The 27,978-nt window shown below is 34.1% G+C and overlaps 1 protein-coding gene across 3 annotated transcripts in view; it reads left to right on the top strand.

Annotated features, from left to right (window-relative positions):
• Nucleotides 1-8,349: 8,349 nt before the first annotated feature.
• The window catches only part of LOC113515672 (terminal nucleotidyltransferase 5C), a 319,218-nt gene continuing 299,589 nt past the window's right edge, over nt 8,350-27,978 (top strand). Inside the window, exon 1 of one of the 3 annotated variants that reach the window (XM_052897575.1) lies at nt 8,350-8,501. The gene's annotated coding sequence lies outside the window, so the exon portion shown is untranslated. Of the gene's footprint in view, nt 8,638-27,978 lie in introns of all 3 variants that reach the window. The other 2 variants (XM_052897576.1, XM_031911402.2) reach the window with 2 other exon arrangements.

Here is a 27,978-nt window from a genome sequence, read left to right as displayed (position 1 = left end):
GGCGAGGTTACCATTCTATTATCATCCATTAAAAAAAATAACTGAAAATCAGCGCTGCGGGTACTTTGCAGCTTAATACTGAGTTGGTTGCCTTTTCATCCTTGAGGCACATAAAACCAACAACTTTTTTTCTGTTTTAGCTTAAAAATTCACAAATTATGTGCTTGTAATGATGAATAAATAATTTATCTATCTATCTATCAGATTATAATAATGTAGGTTTTTTTTAATGGGTGATAATAGAATGGTAACCCCGCCTTCGATGTCAGAATACGCTGGCGGGGCACCAGTGAGGGATGACTGGTTAGGATGAAAAGGCAGGTCAATTAGCCCATCGTGACGGATTCCACTAGAATTAACAACGACGGTTTCCAGGGGGAATCGCGTGGAGGTCGACCTGATAGGGTTTTTTTTTATACTACTTAGATTGGCAAACAAGCTGACGGCCCACTTGATCGAAAGTGGTAACCGTCGCCTATAGAAATCAGCAGTACCATGGACATAACAGAGTGTACTGTTTCGCCCATGATACCCCCCATGCGTTGCCATTCCTGGGGACTCAGGTGTTATTCCTCTGTACCCAGTAAATTCACGCCATATCCCACCCTTCAAACCGAAACACAGCCATGCAAACACAACTGCTTCACGGTAGAAACACGAATGGGACAGAGGTACCCAAGCAATCGACTTTTGTACAAAGTCTTCCTCTGGTGAGGGTGTATTGCTAGTAATTAGTCAATTAGGCCCCATTACTAACAATTCCTTTCGCCCCTAATAATGTAGGCGTTTGACATTGGAAATTGAACAAGCCGGTTTCCGTAACTTTGCCCACTGGTCTAATACAATAATATTAATTAATTAAAAAGCGCAAATGTAACCGGATTTTAAAACTAGGCATATGTTCAAACAAGTCTAGTGTTATTTAAGAGTTTAGGTATCGGCAGGCGTCGCCCAGCCCCGACGCCTATTTGCATATGGCTTTATCATGTCGCGCCCTGCTACACGATTTTGCAATATACCGTTGGATAAATTTGAAAATGGTAGTCTGAAACTTGTTTCTTGGTTCTATTCCTATCCCTTGGTATTCAATTATACTAGTTATATCTCGCGGCTTTGCTCGCGTGAATACTTTTAATGGAATAGATAGATACGTACCCTTTATTGTTACCTCCATAAGATTACAATAGGAAACTTATTATAAATACAAACAATTACAAGAAAATATCACATTGGGAAAACAAAGGGCGGCCTTATTGAGATCTTATGTATGATTAAGAGATCTCTCTCTCTTTCAGTTAATTTTTGGATGGAGAAGAGTAAATAATAATAATTGTGAATGTTTGTAACAATGAATGGATGAATGATGGATGTTTGTTCTTCTTTTATACAAAAACTACTCAACAGATTTGAATGAAATTTGGTACATGGCTGGATTGTATCCTATATAGCATAGGATAGGATGTGTTATGTTACGTTATTTTACTGACGTACGCGGACAAAGCAGCGGGTAATAGGTAGTCAGTACATAAAGTATTTTTCTTTATACAACTTAGAATGGCAAACAAGCTGACGGCCCACCTGATGGAAAGTGGTAACCGTCGCCTATAGACATGAGCAGTAGCATGGACATTACAGAGTATACTGTTTCGCCCATGATACCCCCTATGCGTTGCTATTCCTGAGGACTCTGGTGTTATTCCTCCGTACCCAGTAAATTCACCCTTCAAACCGAAACATAGCCATACAAACACAACTGCTTTACGGTTGAAACACGAATGGGACAGAGGTACCCAAGCAATCGACTTTTGCCCTCCCTCTGGTAGTATTCTAGGTGCTTTTAAAAATTTCCAAAATCAGATCGATTTAAGAAATTTTTAATCCAATTAAATGCAATACTGAAAAAAAAGTCACGCAATATTTTAGCATAAGAATAAATAAATAATTGTAGTATTTTGTATATTTTGATGATTTTAATTTAAAAAAATACGTGTCAAAATTCAGTCAGCTGAAGTGACGTACAATTGAGTAACCTACTTTTGTCACTCGATGCTTTATCTTTTTAATAAAATATAAAGATTATTAGATATTTTTTTTTATATAAAATTGTTCATATAAAAATTTTATATAAAAAAATCTAACAGGGGTGGGTAATATACAACCGTATCTATATATTTTAGTTACAATATCTTTGTACTGGTCCTTTTAAAGTCGGTTATCATGAAATAAATATAATATTGGATAACAGACTTTTAACATTCGAAAACAGACATTCGACAGAAATGGATGATGACTATTTTACCGCTATCGATGCAGAGGAACCTAATATATAGATATCAGATCGGCATTTATGTATATTTTTTTTAGTGGATGATAATGGAATGATAACCCCGCCTGCGCTAACGGTGTACGCTGGCGGAGCATCTGTGATGGTTGATAGGTGAGAATAAAAATGCAGGTCAGTTCAGAATGAAAAGGCAGGCCCATCGTGATGAATACACCGTGATGGTACACAGCACGATGGTTTCCAGGGGGGACCACGGGGAGGTCGCCCTGGCAGTGTATATTGCTAGCAATGGGACTGGTAGTCTATATTACTAACAATCCCTCCCCCCCCCGGCGGCATTTATATTACCTAGCTTATAAATGAAGTCTTTAGCATTACGATATTGAATTTACTGTTCATCTTGAGTACGTAACATTGTTTATAATTAACTAACTGAGGGAAGTTTATAGCGAAGGATAATGTTTACAGCAGATCTTAAACTAGACATGTAGGTGTTTTTAATAGGGTTGGCAACGACAAAAATGTTCGGGAAACGAACGTGATTCTGGCAACCCTAGTAGGCATCATTTGATGTGGTCGTAACGTTTCATTACCTACACCCTACAATGTTAATATCCCTCCTATACTTGTCGAAATGGGCCCAGACTGAGGTACGTTGATGAATAAAGGAAATCGACAATTGTGCTGTTCAAACAATATTAATTCTTACCAATGTTATGAACTAGAAGTACCTCGTGGTTTTGCTTACTTTAATAATGATATTAATGCCCTATAGGGTATGGATAGAGCTTTGTTAATAATAATACCTGCAAGCAGTCCCACTTAGAGATCATCGACGTTAATTTCTTATCTTATTTAGATAACATAGTGTCTCTATATAAATACTTCGCTTAAATCATGTCAACTTTTTTATCCATGTGCGTATGTGTAGGGGTTACCATAACGTGCATTTACTACTCAGTATATCCATATAAATCAATCTGTATTTCCTTTTACATAAAACAATAATTTTTCAAATTGGTTTACAGTATATAGCGTATAGACGGAGTTATGAGATAATAAATATAAAACAAAATACAACTTGAGAAGAATTGAGAATCTTTTTTTTTGTGGGTGAAAATGCGCCATCTGTATACGTTGGCGGGGCACCAGTGAAAGGTGATAGTGGAGGGTGAAAGCAGGACAATTAGCCCATCGTAAAGAATTCCGTAAGAATTAATCACGATGGTTTCCAGGGGGAACCACGTGGAGGTCGACCTGATAGGGTACATTGCTAGTACAACTGTTAGATCCCATAACTAACAATCCCTTTCCCCCCCCTAACTCAGCATTAGGTATTATGCACTTGACTTTTCTACAATTATGTCATTATATTTAAAATATTATTTTGTAATTTAATGCGATTTAAAATGGTTGTGTAAAAAACAAAATTGGTCTAATTTCAAAATTGCTTCTTAAAGTAAATGACATATATTGACAAATAAATAATCAATAAATGAATGCACTTCACGAAAAGTGTGGCGTAAATTTACTGGGTACAATATCTGAGTCCTCAGGAATGGCAACGCATGGGGGGTATCATGGGCGAAACAGTATACTCTGTTATGTCCATGGTACTGCTCATGTCTATAGGCGACGGTTACCACTTTCCATCAGGTGGACCGTCAGCTTGTTTGCCATTCTAAGTTGTATAAAAAAAAGTTGTGTTAAGTTGAACAGAAATTTTTACTCAAGTTTTTATGTCAAAGGAGTGATACTGCTATTGTTATAGACGTCTGTAGATTGTTTATGATGCTTAGTACCAGGCGGGCCGTATGTGGGGTTTTGTTTCATAGAAAATCTTTTTTAACTATATTGAAACCAGGGGAAATAGATTGTTAGCAATGGAGTTTGACAGCCCCATTGCTAGCACTATACCCTATTAGGTCCTCAAGGCAGTTCTCCTAGGAAACCATCGTGAACAATTTTTGTTGAATTCGTCATGATGGGCTAACTGACCTGCTTCATCCTCACCTATCATTTTTCACTGGTGTTCCGCCGGTGTATAATAATGAAGAATTTATCTAATCAATTGAATAATTTTTATAAATTTATTTTATTAAAAGAAAAGAAAGAAAGAAATTGTTATTGAATGAAATTGAATGTAATTTTTTTTTTTATAATGGGAAACAAAAGGCTTTTTTATTTATTTATTTATTTTATAGTCAATCGTACCCAATGTACATTAATGTCAAGTATGTAATCCCTAAATTGAAGGTTTGTATTGGGTTGACATCTGTCATATGATAGATGAGCGGCGACAACCGGTTCCCATACAAAATCCCATAAAAAAACAATATCCACTACTTCTATATAGATGTCTATACATAGAACCAACTGCAAAAAGAATAATAAAAATCGACCCAGAATTGGAAACGTAACCGCGCGAATCAATCATAAAAAATCAAGCGATTCGCCAACTTCCTTTTGAAAGTCGTTTAAAATGAATCACTTAAGTCGGCACACAAAAAGTACGTGCCATACAATCGCAAAACAATCTAATTGTGAACCTTCTCTTCATAATTTATACTGTGCTTCCACTCGCACTGTAGAGGCATACAACACAAATTATAAAGGGGGAAAAGGATTGTTAGCAATGGAGTTTGACAGCCCCATTGCTAGCAATATACCTTATTAAGTCGACCTCCACGTGGTTCCCCCTGGAAACCATCGTGAATAATTCTTGTTGAATTCGTCACGATGGGCTAACTGACCTGCTTCATCCTCACCTATCATCCTTCACTGGTGCCCCGCCGGTGTATACCGATAGCGCGGGCGGGGTTACCATTCCATTATCATCCATTTAAAAAAAAGAAAAAACACAAATTATAATTAACAAATTGGATCAGCTGTTACAAGCTGCTTAGGTAACTGTCTAATAATATCACTTTCGTATTTGTAATATTGCAAGGATTATGTCATACACCATATTTAATAGCTATTTATAGATCTAAGTTGCAGACGACCGGACAAACAACTATTCACCCGTCCTATGAATGTCTTCTGTCAGCCTGTTAAAGTTGTAGTTATTTGAGAATACTCGCGATAATATCCGGTCAGGTGCTTTTTTATGCAGCAGGCATGGCTTTTTTTTATTGGAAAAAAATGGAATGGTTACCCCGCCTGCGTTAACGGGATACGCTGGCGGGGCACCAGTGAGGGATGATAGGTGACGATGAAAGCAGATCAGTTAGCCCTAGAATTAACCGCGATGATTTCCAGGGGGTTATCTTAATGATAGGTAGCTGACACTTACAGGTTGGTTCAGTTCTGAAATTTTTTCAAAATCGGTTCACTAGTTTAGTTTTTAAATCAAAATTATTAGTTTTGTCACAATTGAAGTCAGCTTTTTGTGGGGCATAATATTCAGTTATTGCATTTATAAATTTCATTAGTGTCTGTGTATGTGAGCATGCGTGCGTGCATGCGTGTGTTTGCGTGTGTGTGTGCATGCGTGCGTGTGTGTGCATGCGTGCGTGTCTGTGCTTACGTGCGTGTGTGTACGAGCGTGTGTGTGCATGCGTTTGTGTATGTGTGTGTGTGTGTGTGTGTATTTGCGATTAAGGTGGCTTTTATTACGTGAATCAAAATGTCAAGTACATTTTAGTTATATTTTCTAAGAACAACAATAATTTTAGTACGTAGTTATTACAACGTGACGGAAATTGTCTTTGTAAACGAAAGAGTACCATACGCCAGCTTATTTACGTGGTCTCAAGTAATTTAGGAACACACTTGTGTAGGTAGTAGTGATGTGTCCAATCTGGTCGAGTCGAGTACTGACTCGAATATCTAATAGGTAATGGAGAATTCAATATATAGAACTCGGATATATAGTATTCGGATACAGTATTTGAATACTTACAGTACTAAAATACTACCAATACTCTTGTATTTATTTGTTTATCTGTTTCTATTTTAGCATTTTCTTAATAATTTAAAGAAAATTTAAAAGATTACTAAACATATACTATTATAATTATTTACGATAACTCATCATCAAGTAAATTTCAAACAAAATAAATTGAAAACGTACTCGAATCTCGTATTCGCAAACCCCTTACAAGTACTCGAATACTTGTGTAATTCGAGGTACGAGTCAGGTATCGATAATTTTTTAATGTATACTCGTATTCGAATTTAATATTCGAATATGAATAATCAAGATTGTATTTCACAAAAAAAAACCGACTTCAATTACTGAAAACCATGTTATTTTGATTTATAAACTAAACTATTCAACTGATTTTGATAAAATTTCTATGAAACCTATCTGTAAGTATATCCTTTTAGATAAGAAAATAATTATCCAAATCGGTCTACAACTAACGGAGTTATGAGGTAACAAACATAAAAAATAATACAATCAACTTGACAGTTCGACTCGAGGCAGTTCGCCTTCTTTTTGAAGTCACTTGAATAAGGCCAACTCGGCACATCACTATGGTAGGCACCTTTCAAATTGCTTCTCAACGTAATGCGCTCCCAACTCTCACGTGAACGCCTAAGTCCTTATTTGAGATATTTTGCATTTAACTTTAGATTTTTATGTCTTCACGTTAGGTTAGGAATAATTTGTTGTTGAACTTTAATACTATATTAATGTCATACTATTTTATTTATTTATTTAACACTTTATTGCACCAACATTACAGGTCCATCTTTTTTCTATTTTTTTTTATACAACTTAGAATGGCAATCAAGCTGACGGCCCACCCGATGTAAAGTGGTAACCGTCGCCTATAGACATGAGCAGTACTATGGACATAACAGAGTATACTGTTTCGCCCATGATACCCCCCATGCGTTGCCAATCCTGAGGACTCAGGTGTTATTCCTATGTACCTAGTAAATTCACGCCATATCCCACCCTTCAAACCGAAAGACAGCCATGCAAACACAACTGCTTCACGGTAGAAACACTAATAGGACAGAGGTGCCTAAGCAAACGACTTTTGTACAGTGTCTCCCATTTTACCATGTCAGAAGATATTTGCGGGTAACCATTGTAATGGCAATCATAGAAGGAGTGCCATGTTCAGTAGAAATGATCACAAATATTACGGTCATCGTTAATGACATAAAGTTTCGATGTAAATTAATCTTTAATAATAAATTATAAAGTTTTGTTTACGTTGAAATTTAAATTGGACACACTTTGGAAGTGAAGCGTGTTTTGACCGCACATCTGATAGTTTTGATAATCGATGTGTTTTATTGACAAACACCCGGTTTCTTTGTGGCTGATAAACCAGCTATCACAATCCCATTGCTAGCAATATACCCAACCAGGTCGATCTCCTCGCGGTTCTCCCTGGAAACTATCATGGTTACTTCCTGATGAATTCATCATGATGGGCTAACTGGCCTGTTTTCATTTTCATCTATCACCCTTCACTTGTGCTCCGTCAGCTTAACCCGTTAGCGCAGGCGGGGTTACCATACCATTTTCACCCATCAAAAAAAAATACCTCCACGCGGTTCTCCCTGGAAACTATCGTGGTTAATTTTTGATGAATTCATCACGATGGGCCAAGTGACCTGCTTCATCCTCACCTATCATCACTCGCTGGTGCCCTGCCAGTGTATTCCGATAGCGCAGGCAGGGTTACCATTCCATTTTCATCCATAAAAAAGCACTATCGCAAGATCTTATCTTATATCGCATAAATAAAAACGTTGATTAGAGCCAACCACCCGTGTTAAATACGAAGGGACTTTTCATTACCACAAAATTGAATATTCATAAATGGGCCGTCATTTTTCGTAATCCCATTCCGTCGATGAGCGCGCAAATCGCTCGTGCTACAGGCGCGTTTCGCGCGAGCTTTCGACTATCGAAGCCCCAAGGACCGCTCCCGAAATCGTGACATCGATTAGACGCGAACGGCGCACAGTAATCGAGTAACATGGTTACGAAACTATAAAATATTGTGGAGTTAAGTTACGTTACATAGGTAGGTATTACAGTTGCGAATTGTCCGTTCGCCGCGGTGCGATCGCCGACTCGCCAGTGGCACCGCCGCCCGTCGCGCCGCGCCGTGTTCTGTCCGCACGACCGTTGGCAGCAGTGCCGCGCCGTACGTCGCGTCAATTGCACGTGTATGCTGATTTGCGTCGCACTGCCGCGACTCGACTCGTGCTACCTGTGTGCCTGTGACCTGTGTTATCTTAAAAAGTACGTAAACAAATCAACATAACCGAGTAAGCAGTGTTGAGAACAACCGCAGTGGGAACTGCCAGTAACGAGTGCGTATCGAGAAACGGTTTGTTTGTAGCGAGCGGTGGTATTCGGAATCTGTTGCATTCTGCAGGTGCTTGGTTCTTTATTAATTGAAAAGTGATTGTGAACGAGGCCACGGCCGCGGCACACATGTCCGGCCCAGTTTTCACGATCGTTGCCTCCGTATGAGAATTCCACTATTCGTAGTTTCTTTGTTTATGGGGACGAAGGGTGAGATGTTTTCATCTGGATGCGGCGAATCTCGCATGCACTTGTTGATTCAACTCCGGCCGAGCTCTGCCAATCGCGATTTCACTGTGTTACAGGCGGCGAGCCGACTATTAACTTTCCATTAGACGAGACAATCGATTCTGATGAAATAGCAACAGTCTTTATTATTTTGCCAATTACCCTCACTTGAAATAACATCCTTAATAATGGAAGGGCTTCTAAAAATATTGACAATGTATGTAGGAGTGGAGAACTGATCAAGATAGGTTCCGTCATGCGTAATGATTGAAAGTAAACTGTTCTTGATTAGGTACGAGGCAAATATCTCGAACCGAGTAATTCATATACCTTATTTCAATAATCCCAGATACTGCTGGAATTGAAGTGTAGCCATTATAACTGGAATTGCGTAAAGAAACAGTGAACATGGAAGCTGTAGAAAATTGCCGGCGGAATCATTAATCTAGGGATTTGTATTCATTGCTACATTCACTGAAGGTACATCTTACGTAGGCACCGATGCGACTAACGTTTTCGGTACTTTTGGATATTGATTTAAAATAATGTGATTTTTTAACTTACAAAATATTTAGATTACCTAAAAATCAAGAAAAACAACTCCTTGTAGTCTTCTTTAAATATCCACTACACTCATTGATTGATTAATAGTTTTAATTATACATTTTTAATTGCATATTTTCTTACAGAAGGAAATGTTCTTATAAGGAGCAAATGGCATTCTATAATTTCAATCTGGCCTAAAGAAAAAATGGATTTAATGAGTTTATTATTCTATCAATTCTATCTGTCTGTCATAGCATATAATTTTATCTTTAAGATGTCTTGAGAGATGATCAGGAGAGCAAATATTGAATACACCGAAGAGAAAGAAAAGAAACACGAAATACAAGCACAGCATCTTTGCCCTAATATCTTCCATTTACATTATTCCACAATCATGCCAAAAGAATAATATAAATAAGACAAAGTGGCAACACTATCGTTATTTTAGAAAATCTTGCAAATTAAGTTAACATTTGAAATTCTAAAACCTCGATGACAGTAATCGAGGTATTAAGGGACTTTGAAACACAAAACGACGGCGTTCTGTTTATATAGACAAAGAACGTTCAATACAGGGAATTTCGTCTGAAAAGGAGTGTTACGCATAATTAAAATATATACGTAACCAAGTCTCTCATATAATCCTTTCATCGTGAGAAAGGTTGTACAACGTTACAATTGCATGATCTATTCAAGTAATATTATGCCTTCGTTCTATCACAATGTTTTCATTATGTTACATTGATAATGGTACATTATCATCACAAGGTACTTCCTTTTGAGTTTTTTCTTTTTTAGTTTTTATAATATATTCATTTATGCATACTCTACTAAGAGTATACTCTTTATTATTTGTACGAGCCTGTTCGTGTCGTTCTTAAAATTCTTTTTATTACGATTCCACTGTAACTTGTTTATATTATTGCAGTACAATTCCAGATCTGTGATCGAATTTAGTGTTATATTCGACCTGGACTTTTATGTATGTTTATTTATTTATAACTCTATGTGACTCGTTATGGTAAGTACTATGTTGCATGTCTAAATAATACCTGCATGCATGCATGCATTGCTGAGTTTGGATATATTAACTAGTGTAATAACAGATACAAGAGGCATAATGTCTTATTTCTCAGTTGTGGTAATGCGCGAGAATACCATGATTAACTTATTACGTTTCAAGATGCTTGTAGTTAGAATCTATACACATCAGATACCTTGATTTGCCTTGATATTATTCACTTATTTTGCTATTATTAAAGTTATTTCTTAACAGCGAACCACCTTCCGAATCAAATCCTTCTGAAAATGTCATCTGTAATGCTGCTTTTGGTAATTTAAAGGGTTTTTAACATAAATTTTGTTTAGAAATTCCGAATAGAAATTTAACCGTATTTGTAACCAATAATTGACAAGCAAATTACTTATATAGTTGCGGAATATGTTGACATCTGTATGTGTGTTAGAACACCATTTACCACTTTCCATCGAATTAGTCCTAAATTCCACACTGATTCGTGATTTTATTTACAATAACTTCAAATTATACAACTCACTGAAGTTGTGTAATTACAAAATTCTGATGGGACCTCATTCGTTTACTGATCGTCATTTTGCCCTTTGAATTTATTATCTCATAAAATATCCACTAACATACAATTATTGGTACTCGTATAGTAAGGACTCTGGTTTTATGGTTCACTTTTAGAGCAACGTTGGGATACGAGCCAGAATGCGATAACTCCACGAAACCGGTTGAAACGAGTTTTATGGAAGAAAAAAAATTAACAAGCTACGAACACAGATGTTATAAAATTAACATAATATTTTTACTAATCATCATTGGTGCGTTGCTTTAATGACATTTACACACATTAACCGAATCATTGGTGCGTAAATGTTGTTCTAAGAATATGAGAAAAAGTGAAGAAAGTAATCGTTTAATGTGAAATATCTTCGAGTCAAAGGAGTTTTCCCTTTATGCTACCTACATTATTATCACTTGCGTCTTATACATCACGTTCATACGAGCCTCGTCTGCTTCGCATTCTCAATTTGAGACCTTTTTTGTTATAGGAGACGTAAATTGTATTCTTCATGCGAAATCGTGAACTGAGTTTGCTCGGGTTGTTTCAGGTCTCAAATAACCTACAGTGCCGATTTTTGTCCAAATATTTTTAATAGTTGTAATTTTGAAAATAAAAAAGAACGGAAAAAAGAAAGGAAGAGCGTCCATATTGAAATTCAAATAATCACCATTTTGAATGCTTAATTCACTTAAAAAGTGATAAAAAACTAATAATAATAATAATAATCATTTATTTACAAAATATTGGTGATTGCCAGTAGCAGATCTTAAGTTATTGTTAAGTAATTGTTCAGCAATATTTACCATTTCGGTGTGTAAATGTTTTTTTTTTTTTATAATATCCAAAATAAGTTAAATTAACATCAACAAAACCAATTACTTCAAATTACAATCACTAAAACGTTATCATACGATAAGATTCTATTATTGATTTTATTGTTTGTGGTAAAATTTTGTATCTTAAAAAAAATAAGTATTTGTCACGTCTTCCATTTTTGCTTTTAGTCGTATGTACAATATGTTCTATAGTTAACGTTTTATACATCATTAGAGCACTTGAATCGTTCAAAATAGTTAAAAATTGTTTAATTTATCGCCAGTTTTCGTCTACTACTAACAAGCTTTAATTTTAGGACGAAGAAATTATATGGTTTCTATTTTAATTATTCCCCTTTAGAGCGAATTTTCACTTTCCAAATAGATCTAACTTCGAAATCAAATTATCGAGAATTACTAAATTAATATATTTATAATAATTAGTAATAAATACAGTATCTAATTATACCCATTCTGTGTATTATCCGTAAACTAAAAATAAACTTTTTATGAAATTGTACAATTTTCTTCGAAGAAGGTTGAAGGTCGGTACACAAAAAAAATATCTTCCTTCATCCTTTGTAACGTACGTTTTTCTTAGAGGGACAGAGATTTAAGAGGAAACTAAGAACGCCAATATCGTCGTCCTGGCGACGGGCGTTATTGAAAAGACTGACTGTGTCTTGTGGTTTTGTTCCTGTGGGTTGGAATAAAAAAATCCGATGAATTAATCTAGTATATCTTTACATCTTTCATCTAAATCTATCCAGTTATTAGCATAAATTATAAGGTCACAAAAATCTTCATAAATTTTATGATATTAGTATATAAAAAAAAAAATCAGCCGATTTGAGGACCTTTTTCTTTGAGAAGTCCGTTAAAAATAAAGATTTATTTAAGGCCACAAAAATAAAAGTAAACTACCCTCCCTTTTAGAAGTCGCTTAAGAAGTAAAATTAGCAGAAATAATATAATATAATATTTCTATATTATATATATTTATATATAATATAATAAATATGATAATGTACATATAATTTCACTGTACATTATAGTCTAAATAAATATCTAAAAATACAAATATAGGAGAAACTAATCCACTTACAAACTGACAAATTAATGCAAAGCCAAAATTGCTGAGCTGCTAGAATCCTGGAAGCCATATTTTTTTATTTGCAAAACTTATTTGAACTATAATGAAAAAGCGTTTTTGAAAATTTTCATGGAAACGAAAGAAGGGGCTCTATGAATGTTGAAGTAACGGTAAATAAATAGAATAGTTTTAATGATGTGTCGGATTATTAAATTAAAAATGTTTATTCGTGGATATCGATACGATTATGGATTTATTAGTATTTAGATCCGGCTATATCTGGATAAGTCTCAACTTTTTTAAAATACATATTAATATATTTCAATTAGTAATTAAGGTTTAGGTTTTTTAAATAAATAATTAAGGTATTAATATTTGTAACTTATTATTTGTTTTTTTTTTATTCTTTTTTTTCCAATATAAATGAGGCAATATTGTAAGTAAAAATTAATTAAAATGGAATTTAAGAGTATCTATTAAATCCCATTTTAATTAATACTATGTTTAGTATTTGTTAGAACAATGTGAAAAAGCCGTTTAAGATCCGCTAAAAAGTAACGGATATGGATACAGATCTTTTTCTTTCTTAAATATCCGCGGATACAATTATGAATGACTGGCACATCACTATACTCGTGTAGCATGTATATATACACGTATTTATTAATAGGTATTATATTTGCTACTGTGTTTAATTTCAGCCTTTCACGGCGATCGGTTTTTGTTTTCCTATTGTTTATATTATATTTAACTTTTTTAATATTTACGAGTAGACGTACGATTGCGAATTAATTTTACAGTTTGATAATCGAATCGAATCGCGTTAGATTTTGAATTGTGACTGTGCTTATAATTGATTAGATGCTTAAATTCTTTTTGAAATATAAAAATAAAAAAAAAAATATAGATCCGGAACAGAAAAATAAGTATTACTTTTTAATGTTATTTTAAAAAAAAATATTTATCAACTGCTTCATTCTTAATTCTTACTTACTTGATAGATTAATAACGGACAGACAAAAATTAAGTAATCTTATTATCAGATAAATATGTCTTTTTATATATTTTTATATATTTTATCTGGCAGATATGATAATTTCAATTCAAAGATTTATTTTAGGTAGATATCGATCCGATGATCTTTTCGAGACTTATAAAAATAATTCAAACTTATCATGCGTCGAATTTTAGGATTTAATACTCCAAAAGAAAAAAAGCGGAATCTTTATATAATTTTTGTTGTTCATCTGTCTATCTAGACTCTATTTCTCAGGAATGCGTGGACGTAACAAGCTCAAGAAATTAAAATGAAATACTCAAGTTTGCAATTCTTTGAAGCTGTGAAAAATCTAATAAAAACTAAGGGACGTTTATATCATATATTTTGAGTTTAGATTATATACATAGAGCATCTAGATAGAGCCACAAAAACAGTTCCATTTTTTGTCAGCAAATTGTCAAATTAGCTGACTCGTTTTTCTATCAGTGTTCTATATACTTACACACGTAATGTATTGTCTGGAAGAGATTGCTTAGCGATAAGGCCGCCTTTTGTATCACTTCACATTAATATTTACTATATTTGTTATTTCTCTTTTTACTTGGTGCAATAAAGTGTAAAATAAATAAATAAATAAAATAATGTATCCTGACGTATCTATATTTAATTATATAATAAATAAAATTAGTTTTTACGCATTAAAAAGATGAAAAAATTGTTATACAAAATAAACATCGCAGTTATGAAGGTAACACTCATAACTATTTGTCACGCAAATTGTATGAAAAAGTTGACCCGCTTTTCTCGAAGCATTTGTATGCGTGTGGCGTGAATTTACTGGGTACAGAGGAATAACACCCGAGTCTTCAGGAATGGCAACGCATGGGGGGTATCATGGGCGAAACAGTATACTCTGTTATGTCCATGGTACTGCTCATGTCTATAGGCGACGGTTACCACTTTCCATCAGGTGGGCCGTCAGCTTGTTTGCCATTCTAAGTTGTATAAATAAAAAAAAAAATGCAGACACTCTATCTATGTGTAAACTTTAAGATTTTGACATTTGCATGGGAATCTAAATTTAGAGGGTATTATGAAATTAAGTAAGAAAAATGTCGTACTTAGAGCACAAGTAAAGATATAAATTCGAAAATCGTTTTATAGTTATATCACAGAAGCTTTTTTTTACCAATTTTTTTTCAATTATAATACGAAATATAGTACGAAATACTTGATGCATGAGTTCGACTCGAGCTTAGCGTTTTTTTATTTTTTTTTTGTCTATGAATAATAATAAATTAAATAATTCTTGCCGAGTACTCAAAATTCTACAGAACAAGTGCTTGTAACAAATCACAAAGCCAAACTATAAAATTTTTGAATTCAAAACATTTTCACAAGGTATTTTAAAATAAATATATTTAAGTATTTAACCTTGATGAATGTGTTTTACATTAAAACAATTCTATCTAATATGGCTACGAAACATTTTGTTTTTTTTTTAACAGAGTTTTTTGTCACGATTGAAGTAAATGTTTTTATTGCTTAACAAAATATACTTGTATGTATTGTGCCTTTAGGTTGCGAATTGCGTTCAATTTATTAAACGTCCGCTATACCAGGGGCGGCCGACTTGACTATTTATTTATTTAAAGGAACACCAACAGCATATTGCATTATAACAAATATAACAAACATTAAATACAATACAATATTAATGCACATGCCTATTAAAGGTTTTCACAGAATTTACTTTAACATAATTATATACAGTACGAGGAAATGCAGTAACAATTATAATGAATTAAATAACATTAGATTACAAATATTTTAAAAGTTGCGTTATTAGTTATGGAAATATACATGTAACTTAAGTTGTGAGCAATATCTGTAAATACGATTATAAGTGAATTAAATTAACATATATATATATATATATATATATATATATATATATATATATATATATATATATATATATATATATATAGATATATATATATATATATATGTATAAAATCTTTATGATCTGATATTGCTTAGTAGTTTGTATTCACACAAATTCATTATACAGTTAAACTTTTAAAAGAAGCAAAAAAAAATGATTATTCAAAAATGCTTAAATTTACTTGAATAAAAATATTTCTTTCAATACTTTTCCCCATGGTAGCGAGACGCTAATCCTTTCATTATGCAATGTTGCCAGCGTTTTATTTATAACTAAAGCGATTATTGATATTAATGCATAATGTATCATAATCGAGCCAGCACCGATAAAATAACAGGCGGGCCGAATCAAGAATGCCAAGGCGGGGGCATTTTCTTTACTAGATTAATATTCATGGGCCGGTCAAGGATAAAGATTTTATCTAGACAACTGACAGTGCACTGTCAGAGTGACATTGCCCTGTCAGTTTTAGTTGTTTTTAGGAACTGCGCGTGAATTGAGCGACTGAAACCTAAGAACAAGGAATTACATAGAAGGAATGATAAAATAAAAACTGTGAATCATATGGTTGCCTCCATTCTTCTTATGCAAATATATTTAGTAAAAAGAGGACGAAAGATACATCATCAGTTGCAATTTTTTCAATTCATAGCATAGTAATGTAAAATTTGTCATTTAATAATAACAAATTTTACATTACTAGATTAATATATTCAACACAGTTTATGTAGAAAGTATGCAAGCAGGTTGTATCTGAATTTGGTAGGGTTATACAGTCTTAGAATGTTTTCTATAAACTAGCTATGTATATATATATATATATATATATATATATATATATATATATATATATATATATATATATATATACGGAAAAATATATATTTCATATAATTTCCTACTTCTACTCTTCTTTTTGAAATTTATCTTTGTACCTTTTTGACAAGGAACTTAGAGTTCCTTACCAAAGAGGGACGACACCAAATAAATAACACATCTATATCTGAAGTCAAATTTATGATATTTACTGGAAAAAAGACCAGTTTTTCTACTCACTCTAATCAGTGCTTTTAAGTAACTTCTTATGTATTGTAGATAAATTAAGAAGTCCATGATTACTTCTAATAATTAGGTTTCAATGTGGCCGTCCTTGTTCACGGCGGCCTTATATACATAAGGCTAATTATATACGTAGTATTATTTATTACACATCTTTAGTTAATTATCAGTAGCCCTGATAACTAACTTGTTAATGCACTGACTAAATTATGGAGTTCAAACGACGGCCTTGAGCATAGAATTAGTATGTCTTGTGGTATTTATTTTATAAATATATATATAATATAGTAGGTTGCTGCGCAAAAGAAAGGTATTATAAACTCTTAACAAATTCAGGATAAGCAAGCTGAAGTGGCAATGGGCTGGTCACATAGTTCGAAAAACCGACAACCGATGGGGAAGAAAGGTTCTTGAGTAGCGACCGCGTACGGGCAAACGCAATGTAGGACGACCCCCTCCCCATATTTTTTTTTAATGGATAACAATAAAATGGTAAGCCCGCCCGCGTTATCGATATGCACTGGCGGGACACCAGTGAATGATGATAAGTGAGGATGAAGCAGGTCAATTGGCTCATTATGATGAATTCATCAATGATTAACCATGATGTTTTCTAGGGGAAACTACGAGGAGGCCGACCTGACAAGGTATATTGTTAGAAATGGGACAATTAGACCCCATCATTAACAGCTCCTTCCTCACCCCAGTAAATAAAGTGACGACCTCAAATGCATTGGCATGTGTCTGTATATGCAGGTGGCTCAAGACCGTTCTTTATGGCAGTCTGTAGGGAAAGCCTATGTTCAGCAGTGGACGCATAATGGCTGAGATGATGATGATGAAATTCTTATAATGATGAATATACTAATGAATAATTAGATGTTTCGTAGACACTGTAGATAGAAAATATTCGAATTTAGAAAGAAAAAATAGGGAAATTGGGAACCTCTTCAAGCACTTTTCTTTTTGTAATTATGTTTATAGGTTTTATGTTAGTCGTGTGGTCCCGGCATAGAATGGGCCACTCTTTCCTTTCCCGTGGGCGTCATAAGAGGAGACTAAGGGAGTTTTTTTTTAAAGGGTGATAATGGAATTGTTACCCCTCCCGCGCTATCGGTATACACCGGCGGGGCACCAGTAAAGAATGATAGATGAGGATGAAGCAGGTCAGTTGGCCCATCGTAACGAATTCAACAAGAACTGTTCACGATGGTTTCCAGGGGGAACCACATGGAGGTCGACCTGATAGGGCATATTGCTAGCAATGGGGCTGTCAAACTCTACTGCTAACAATCCCTTTCCCCCCAACTAAGGAAGTTTAATGATCAAGGGATGGACAGCAGCAACCTTTTTAGAACATTATCAAAACTTATCTGCGGTTCTTACTCCACCTGCTAAGCGTAGAAACCAGGGGAAAAACCTTCCTTTATAGAGGAAGCCTACATTCAACTGTGGTCTGTTAACAATGTTGTCTGTGATGATGTTGATAATGAATTATGTTTTACATGATTAATTACCAATTTTTACAATGTGTTCTTGCAATCAATATGTTTATTAAATCTTAATAATCATTTTTCGTGGGCAGAGTTGGAAAAAAATCCGAATTTTTTATATATATTCGATATATATCCCGGTTAAGAAAAAGAAGCGAATTTCATTCTGTAAGGGGATTACACGCTTAAAAATGTGAAAGGATTTTGTAAAATGAAATATGTATCAATTACCACATTCATTATTTAAAAAAAAAAGAAACTTTTAACAAGTAACATAAGAATTACTCAGTGTTTAATTGAGAAATATTTTTTTAATAACAATTAAAAAAAAACAAGTACCTATTATTATAATAATATTATTATTTTTATGAGGTTGCCATTTTGGGAAACAATCTAAATTATTCTGAATTGTAGTTTTTCGCTACGTGTTGCCAGGGTAAACATTAATCTCCAAAAGTTTTAGTTCAGAAGACAGGAAAGAATCAATTGATATTTATCAAGATAAAAATCAATTGATACATATCCGCTGATATATATCGGCGAACCATGTTCATGGGACAAAATCTACTCGTTTTATCAACGCCCCATAGCTATATTCTATAATTTGTCCACTATAATATCGTCGTTACATTTTATTAGTGATTTTATGGACACACGAAGGCCTCCACTGTGAATTACCATTTATATGCGTACTTTCGTGCTTTTTCGGCGTATCCTTATTAGGAAACGAGTTTTCGCTGAATGATAATTGTTGATAACTGCCCACGTTGGACAGAGATAACACGAACACAGGTATCACGTCTACGTGATTTAGATAGCTTTGTGATATGAAGCTCCGTAGGCGTTAAATGTCAATACAGTTTCAGGTCATATGTGGTTTTATGTCCCTGAGGTTTTTTCTTTAGGTTTTATGTTCTGATTATGTTGTGATATTGTTTAATATATTTGTATTTAGTGAAATTGTTTTTTTTTGTTGACACTCGATCGATTTTTTATATATCCTTATGTGTATTCGTAATAAATCGATTTTTAAGTATATAGATAGATGGACTCTTTATTGTTTCTTCCAAAAGATTACAATAGTAAATGTATTATAGATACAAACAATTACAAGTAATAATCACAATGAGAAAACAATGGGCGACCTTATCGCTAAAAGCGATCTCTTCCAGACAACCTTTGGATGGAGAGGATAGATTATATAGTATTTTAATGTAAGCACAAGGGGATTAACTTACATGTATTTTTTTGTAAAGCTCGACTAGTTTTGGGATTATCCGGGACTCTTAGTAGTACTTAAGGCGTGAGTTAGGCTCTGGCCACTCAAGATGAAGGGTCTTGGATGATTACGAAACTAGTCGAATATTCTGAACTAAAATACATTTAATCCGGGTGTTCTTATATAAAAATATAAGCAGGAATTTGTTCTGTAAAGAAAAATGACAAATTAAAACGTTGCAAAATTAATGTAGTGCTAATGCGGGAGTAAATCCTCTTCATCATCACAATCAGCCCACTGCAGTTCAGTACTGGACATGGACCTCTCAAATCATTGAGCACGATCTTCAGTTGTTCGCTCCCAGTTATTATCCGAAGTCCTACGTATGTAGTCGATTCACCTAGCCGCAGGTCGTCCCAAATCACGCATGCTGATTCATGGTTTCCATTCCAGAACAAGTCTAACGGTTATTCAGTCTCCTATCACTTCACATTGTAAATTCGTTAATCTACATCAGTAATTTTGGTCCTGAACCCTTTTGATTAAAAAAAAAAAAGTTAAAATTAGTTTGTTATTGATGATCTTATTGTACAACAAAAAAAAAATAGATGAATTGGAAACCTTTTAGAAGTCGCTTCAATATTGATTTGTCATTTAAGTAATTTAGCGTGATAATTATCTATTAATACAATCTTTTTATCATATAGTCCCCGCGTAAAATAGGCCACCGTGGGTGTAGTAAGAGGCAACTAAGGTAGGGCGAGGGATGGGCAGCAGCGTGCTTCTTAAAACATCTCTAAAGTCTAACTGCGGTTACCAATCTGCCTGTTAAGGGAGGCAACTGCTTGCAAAACTCTCCAGAGGGCAGGCTTGTGTTCAGCAGTGGACAGTTAAAGGCTGATATGATAATGATGATGATGATCACCTATAATCATTTACTTTAAAGTTGTGCTATATTGGAGATTATAAATGAAAGCTATATTGCATCATCAAAACTAATTACACTAAAGTTACTTCTGACGCAACTTTATACGCATCTCACATTTTATAGCTCGCCCGCTACAGAATTCTTAAAACAAATAATACATATATCTTTCTCTCGCTCTCTATATTTTTTTACATAAGTGCGAGTGAAACAGAATATCTATGCAGACTTCAAGTCACATATGTGAATGTAACTAACCCTGCATCGTGATTACACTTAATTTCCTATTTTCTCAAGACTTTTTTTTCTATTGAGACCTTAAAAAATACAGGAAAACCACAGGTTATAAATATTTATACTGGCTCGCTTATCCGCGTCTTGAGGTCTGCGATGATATCATATACTCTGTGTGGCATATTACGCTATACTTCTTTCTTTTCTCTTTTGCAATTAACTATATATATACATTATATAAAATGTATGTAAATTCGCTATACTCTACTTCTCGTAATTGTGCTTTTTGAGTACATATTTATATGTTATTGTACGGACAAAAAGTTGACCCATTTTTGAGACTCGGTGCTCTATCTATATAATCTAAGGGATAAATCTAGAGATCTCTTTTCACATGATGTATATTTTGTTTACAGAAGCTTGTAATATGTTTAAATGTTTATTTTTAGTGAAATTAGTACTCAGATGGACTTTTTTTTGGTGGATGAAAATGGAAATGGTAACCCCGCTTGCGCTAACGGGATACGCTGGCTGAGCACCAGTGAAAGGTGATAGATGAGAATAAAAACAGGCCAGTTAGCCCATTATGATGAATTCATCAGGAATTAACCATTATAATTTCCAGGGGGAACCGCGACAAGGTTGACCTGGTTGGGTATATTGCTAGCAATGGGATTCTCAGTCTCCATTACTAACAATCCCTTTCCCCCACTCAGATGGACTGTATAGATATAAGATACTCGTATAGCTAGTGATCCATTATTAATATTTGATAGAACGTAATAATTCTTGTCCCGGGTCCCGGCATAGAAAGGACCTCTCCTTTCTATGCCTTTCTTGTGGGCCAACATCTTCAAAAGCCTTGTCAACCACTCTGCCAACCATGGTAAGTACTGGTAAATTATTGTTGTTTTGTTTGACATTTTTTCCTTGCTTATCTATTGTTTTGCGCATATTTGTGTTACCTTATTGTGTTATGTTTCTCCCGTGAAGCAGTTGTGTTTGCATGGCTGTGTTTCGGTTTGAAAGGTGAGATATGACAGTGAATTTACAGGGTACAGAGGAATAACACCTGAGTCCTCAGGAATGGCAACGCATTGGGGGGTATCATGGACGAAACAGTATACTCTGAAAATCAGCATTGCTCCTTCTGTACGGACTTAAACCGAATTCGCATTTTCTTATTTCCACGACACTAATTGAAATTCAACTATCTTTAGTTATGATACATTTATTTATTTATTTATTTATTTATTCATTAGTACAAATATGTGTACATGGCGGACTTAATGCTAAAAGCATTCTCTCCCAGTCAACCATAGGGAAGTGTCAGAATACTCGAATGCGGTACTACTAATTATTGATATACATACTAAAATTACATATATAAACGAATAAATATATATGAATAACAAATATACTTATACATATATGATATGTACTATATTATACACGAATTTGGGAATAATATAAAGCACTTACTGCTCGGATAAAGATAAAAAGTGAGCGTGAACGCTTTTTACATACATACGAATGTAAATTTGTTTTCTATGTTATATTAATTTGTTATTACTTGTAGCTTAAGTTATTGTACGTGTTTAATTTTCATTCATTCATTCGTTCGTTCATTCATGTTCCATTCGTAGATTTCTCCTCGGCATAACATTTTTTTTTTATCTAAGCTTTGTTTCATCTCGATTCTGGCCACGTAGAACGTTGAAGTGCAATAGGATGTAGGTACCTAGGTAATGAAAGCGACACTATTTGGGTATAAGAATCATCTGTATATATATATGTTTATGTATATGTATATATATATATGTATATATATATATATATATATATATATATATATATATATATATATATATATATATATATATATATATATATATATATTTATTTACTGAACCTATAAATTATTGTTTCTCTAAAATTATGGACTCCATTGTAATTTTTGTTTTTGTAATTGTTACTTCTTTGTTTCATATTGTTTCACTAAAAATGTAAAACAAAAACATATGGAAGAGGGCATTAACTCCTGAAACACAGGTTTTTTATACCTACCTTGGAAGTTAGGGACTTCAAACTATATTGTAACAAAGAGTGAAATAAAGATTATTTAATTTATTTAATATACGAGGTCTGTCCGGAAAGTTCGTATAAAAGTGTTCTGGAATGCGAGAAAGAGGAGTGGGGAGGCCAGGTAAGCGCAGGACCCCTTCCTTATGTCCCTAACAATGCTTCAGTTCTGGTCTGACCGCCGTGCGGTGCGAACTGGCTTGTCACGCCATCTGTGAAGTTACCTCTTAACGAAACCCCGTCGGCATGGAGCCCGCTTCCGTTGAAGAGCAGCGCGTCGTAATCAAGTTTCTCTCGAAACTCGGCAAGAATGGCCGTGAAATTTTTGCCGATCTAATTCGATAAGACATCCGGGGAACCACGAACAAAAAAATCAAGAAAATCCCGCTCAAATGTCAAGACAATGTTGATTGTTTTTTTCGATGTTCGGGGGATTGTCCATCAAGAATTCGTCCCTCCAGGCCAGACAGTTGATGGAAAATTCTACGTCGATGTGCTCAGACGCCTCAAAGCTCGTGTGGCACGAGTTCGTCCAGAATTGGCGCGAGAGGGGCGTTGGATTCTTCACCACGACAATGCCCCTGCCCACACCTCTCTTGTTGTCCGTGAGTTTTTGAGTAAAAATTCCATTACGGTGACCGAACACCCCCCCTATTCGCCGGATTTGGCCCCGTGTGACTTCTTCTTGTTCCCAAAAACCAAATTGGTACTTCGGGGGCGGCATTTGGGGGACATAAATGAGATAAAAAAAGCTACGACGGGGCAGCTGAGAAACCTACAACCAGAGGACTTTCAAGGAGCCTTCTCACAGTGGAAACGGCGTTGGCACAAGTGCATTATGTCACAGGGGGAGTACTTTGAAGGGGATAAAATTGATTTACCTGAATAATTGTAAAATAAAATTTTTAAAAAACTTTTATACGTACTTTCCGGACAAACCTCGTATCTTGGATATAGTACTCGTGTGTAGTTTAATTTCTCCCAAACGTTGTCACATTGAGTATTTTTTCTCAGTTACAGTTTAAATTTTGTCCGTTGGAGAACTTTTTTTTAAATCGAATCGTTGGAGAAATATTGGAGAGAAATGAAATGATCATGGAAAACATTTCCGTAATTTATTGTAGATTTTGGTATTTGTAAATTATAAATTGTGTAAGTATATAATAGTTTTTGTAAATGAAAAAAAAATGTATTCCACATACAAAGTAAGATGACTTTGAAGTTGGCATAGAGGGGAGCTATTTTTTATGTTATTAATTTTTGTGGGTACTTGTTAAAAGTTTATAATTGGGTAAAAAGTGAAGGAAATTTTATTATTTTGTAGAAATACATTTTAAAATCTGGAAACCTTGATATCTGCTGATTTATTTGAAAATGATTCTGCAAGCACCGATACAATCGTGTAATATGTTTTGTTACTTCTGTCTACAGTTGTTGTTAAACCCACCTTTAACATAGTAGTTGTTTAGGCGTGGATTTGTAAGCAGTAACTAAAACAAATTTTCTTTGACGGATAGTTGTGATGTTTAATTTGCAGAAAAATTATAAAGTTTTAAAAAAAAAGTTATTTACATAGAACTCTAACAAAGTAATTAAAGAAAAGTGAAGACTTGTTTTATTTAACTTGTGAACTTAACCTAGTGATAAGGGTGCTGGTATTTTAAATAGACTATGTGACCTTTAGGTCTATCTTTCTTCTACATTATTAGGACTATATGTCACCATATTTTTTTATCCGTTGAATCTCATTATGTACCAATGACGTCTATCTATTTTATTAGTCACAAAGCATTTTTGTAATTTTTTGGCCTCTCAAAATTATAATTCAGATGTTACCTAATATACCTACATATGTATAAATAGAGGTATTTTATATATGTTATTTATATTATTCTTGTTTCTGTATATACTTACAAATGTTTGTCATAAAGATATAAAATATTTATTGTACATTAGCAAAAAGAGTTCTCAGTCCGACTGTATTTTTCTTAAATTATTAATTTAATTTATTAAACGCTATAACATCAAATAGAAATTTTAATATTAGAGATTGATAATGGCGCTCTAGTCGACCCTACTGTGTAGTGTAGGTTTAGTAAAACCAGTCTAAAGAACGAGAAACTGTGACGGTGTTATTAAATTGACCAAATGTGGTAAACCACCGGCCGCAAATCTATCGGCGCGTGCAAGTGGTACAAAGGGCTGTCAACGCAACAGGTAGAGTCCACTGCGCCAGCGCAGCTGAGCAGTGTTGTCAGGTACGACTCTCGATTTCTCCCCAAATCTTAGGATTTCTACTTCAAAATATAATCATACAATTTTCTGTACCTTTGCCCTAACATAAAGAGAGTGTAGTACACAATGTTTTTGTTTTTACTGCTAGCAATATATTCTAGCGAGTCCACCGTCACTCTTCACTTTTCTACCTTTTTCCTATGGATTCCATCCTGGTTAATTTTTAGTCATATTGATACAAAATTTGACCTAAATTCATTTTTAGGCAGGTGTGGTTACTATTTTCTTTTTCAAACAATTAGATTTCGTTCCAAAACAATAGCACCTATTTCAATCATGGCAAAACTAGCTGTTTTGATTTAAAAATTACTGAATCGATTTTGATAAAAGTCTTATGAAACCAATCTAAAAATATATTTTTTTCGAAAAAAGAAACAATTTTCCAAATCGGTTTATAAATGACGCAGTTCCGAGGTAATAATATAAAAATATATACCGTAATTGATAACGTTCTCTTCTTTGAAGATTAGCGAAAAAATGCTAATTTGGTAATTTATTCTTTAAAATAATGTCTATCTATTTTACGTCGAATCGAAGGTTTACTTATATTACCCAAATTTTTCTATAATAATTTTATTGTTATCCAATATATAGAATAATTTTTTACCGAGAATTGTGAAAAAACACCCAAACTGGCAACGCTGCGGCCGAGTTAGATCTCCGCAGCGATCGGCCGCCCGCCCGCGTCACTTTCACTGCGCACGCGCTGACGCAACGCCGCGGACAGCGGCCGCGTTCGGGTTTTTGTCTCCAATGAGAGATGTTTTGTTTATCTGCTACTGTTACGCGATCGAGATGTGTTAGTTTCGATTTTAATAACATTTTATAAAACATACATATACATAATTTCATTATATTTTATTACCCCACAGACTTGTAACCTCAATTTTTTACCATAAGACCAATAAATGCATCAATTGACCGATGAGATCATTTACATACAGATAAATTTAAATTATTTGAATTTAATACGTAGAATATTCTGTCAAATAAAGGCAAATATAGATACGTACATAAGGATTTTTGCTCAACAAAAAAAAGACATAGCGGATTCAAAAAGTCTAATGTGAGTTCAACATGGAATTAAACTCTATCTTTTGCAAAAAGAATTATAAAAATCAGTTGTAAAATTTGCAAAGATATCGTATCGTACTCACTAATAAAAATTCCCATTCGTGTTTCAACCGTGAAGCAGTTGTGTTTGCATGGCTGTGTTTCGGTTTGAAGGGTGGGATATGGCGTGAATTTACTGGGTACAGAGGAATAACACCTGACTCCTCAGGAATGGCAACGCATGGGGGGTATCATGGGCGAAACAGTATACTCTGTTATGTCCATGGTACTGCTCATGCCTATAGGCGACGGTTACCACTTTCCATCAGGTGGGCCGTCAGCTTGTTTGCCATTCTAAGTTCTATAAAAAAAAAAAAAAACTAATAAAAATATATAACTATGTAGAGTTATAAAGTTTTGTTCGTTGATTAATTTCGCTGTCATTAAACAAAATAATTCTAATTAACTAATCAGTTATATGTGGAATTCTCCCAAAACAAAACCTACTCGTGGTTCAGTAAAATATATCAAGTTTTTTTTTAAATAATTTTTTCACACCCATTTAGGAACAGCTGATACTCCAATCAGAATTTTTGCAACACACTAATTCTATATTTTTCATTTTGCAATACGATTATTAATAATTCGAATTTATTGTATTGGGTAGGGAAAATGAGTACTTGGTGTATATAAGTGTGAATTGATTTTAGGTTTGGTCACGTTGACCTTTTCTTTCATAGGCAACTCTTGCGCAACGCAAAATACCGATGACATTCTCAAGTGCAATGATGAGCTCATTTTATATGGTTTTCTTAGATTGTAGGCGTTTTGATATGCAATAATTGAAACTCGACATTGTCGTCGGTAATACAGCATGAATTAAATAATGTAAGATTAAAAATAAAACTTGAATAGTGATGAAATAAATTGTGAAGTTTTCCAACAGTCGAATAAAGAAAAGGCTAAATAACTGAGTAATTGACAATTTTTTTTACTTCCTGAATGATTTTTTAAAATAGCGATGTATGTATGAATGAAAACTGTATTATTATTATTGTTGTTCTCTTCAAAGAATAATAGGGATTATAAAGATTAACAGACAAAATAATTACATAAACTTCATTACATAAAAGCAATACAAAAAGGCGACAATGGGCGACCTTATCACCAAATAGTGATTGATCTTTTCCAGGAAACCATGAATTTACTGGGTACAGAGGAATAACATCTGAGTCCTCAGGAATGGCAACGCATGGGCAGTATCATGGGCAAAACAGTATACTCTGTTATGTCCATGGTACTGCTCATGTCTATAGGTTACGGTTACCACTTCTCATCAGGTGGGTCGTCAGCTTGTTTGCTAAGTCGTATAAAAAAAAAATCCTCTGTACCCCGTAAATTCACACCATATCCCACCCTTCAAACCAAAACATAGCCATGCAAACACAACTGCTTTACGGTTGAAACACGCATAAGACAGAGATACCAAAGCAAACGACTTTTGTACAAAGTCTCCTTTTGACAGATAAAATATATTTACAAAGATTTCAATTAAATAAGTAGATATTACAATATTGATTGTAATGCGTGTTATAGGCAAAGAATAGGTTACAGGCATGTTGTATGAGGTTATAAGTATATGGCAACTAAACCACAGATAATGTAATTTAAATTTTTTAAAAGGATACTAATCTGTATCTCTTTTTAATACACACACAACAGGAGGACGAGTTGTCAGTCTGTATATAATTAAATAAACATTTACATATAAATGTCCAGAGTCTATATCATATAGAATTAATTAATTCAGTCTACTTCTAAAGAATTTCATT

Source organism: Galleria mellonella, unplaced genomic scaffold, assembly GCF_026898425.1.
Source record: "Galleria mellonella isolate WM207_F2 unplaced genomic scaffold, CSIRO_AGI_GalMel_v1 utg37, whole genome shotgun sequence".
In the NCBI taxonomy this organism is placed as follows: Eukaryota; Metazoa; Arthropoda; class Insecta; order Lepidoptera; family Pyralidae; genus Galleria; species Galleria mellonella.
Note: the sequence above shows the minus strand (reverse complement) of the source record. Positions and strands in the feature narration are given on the sequence as shown.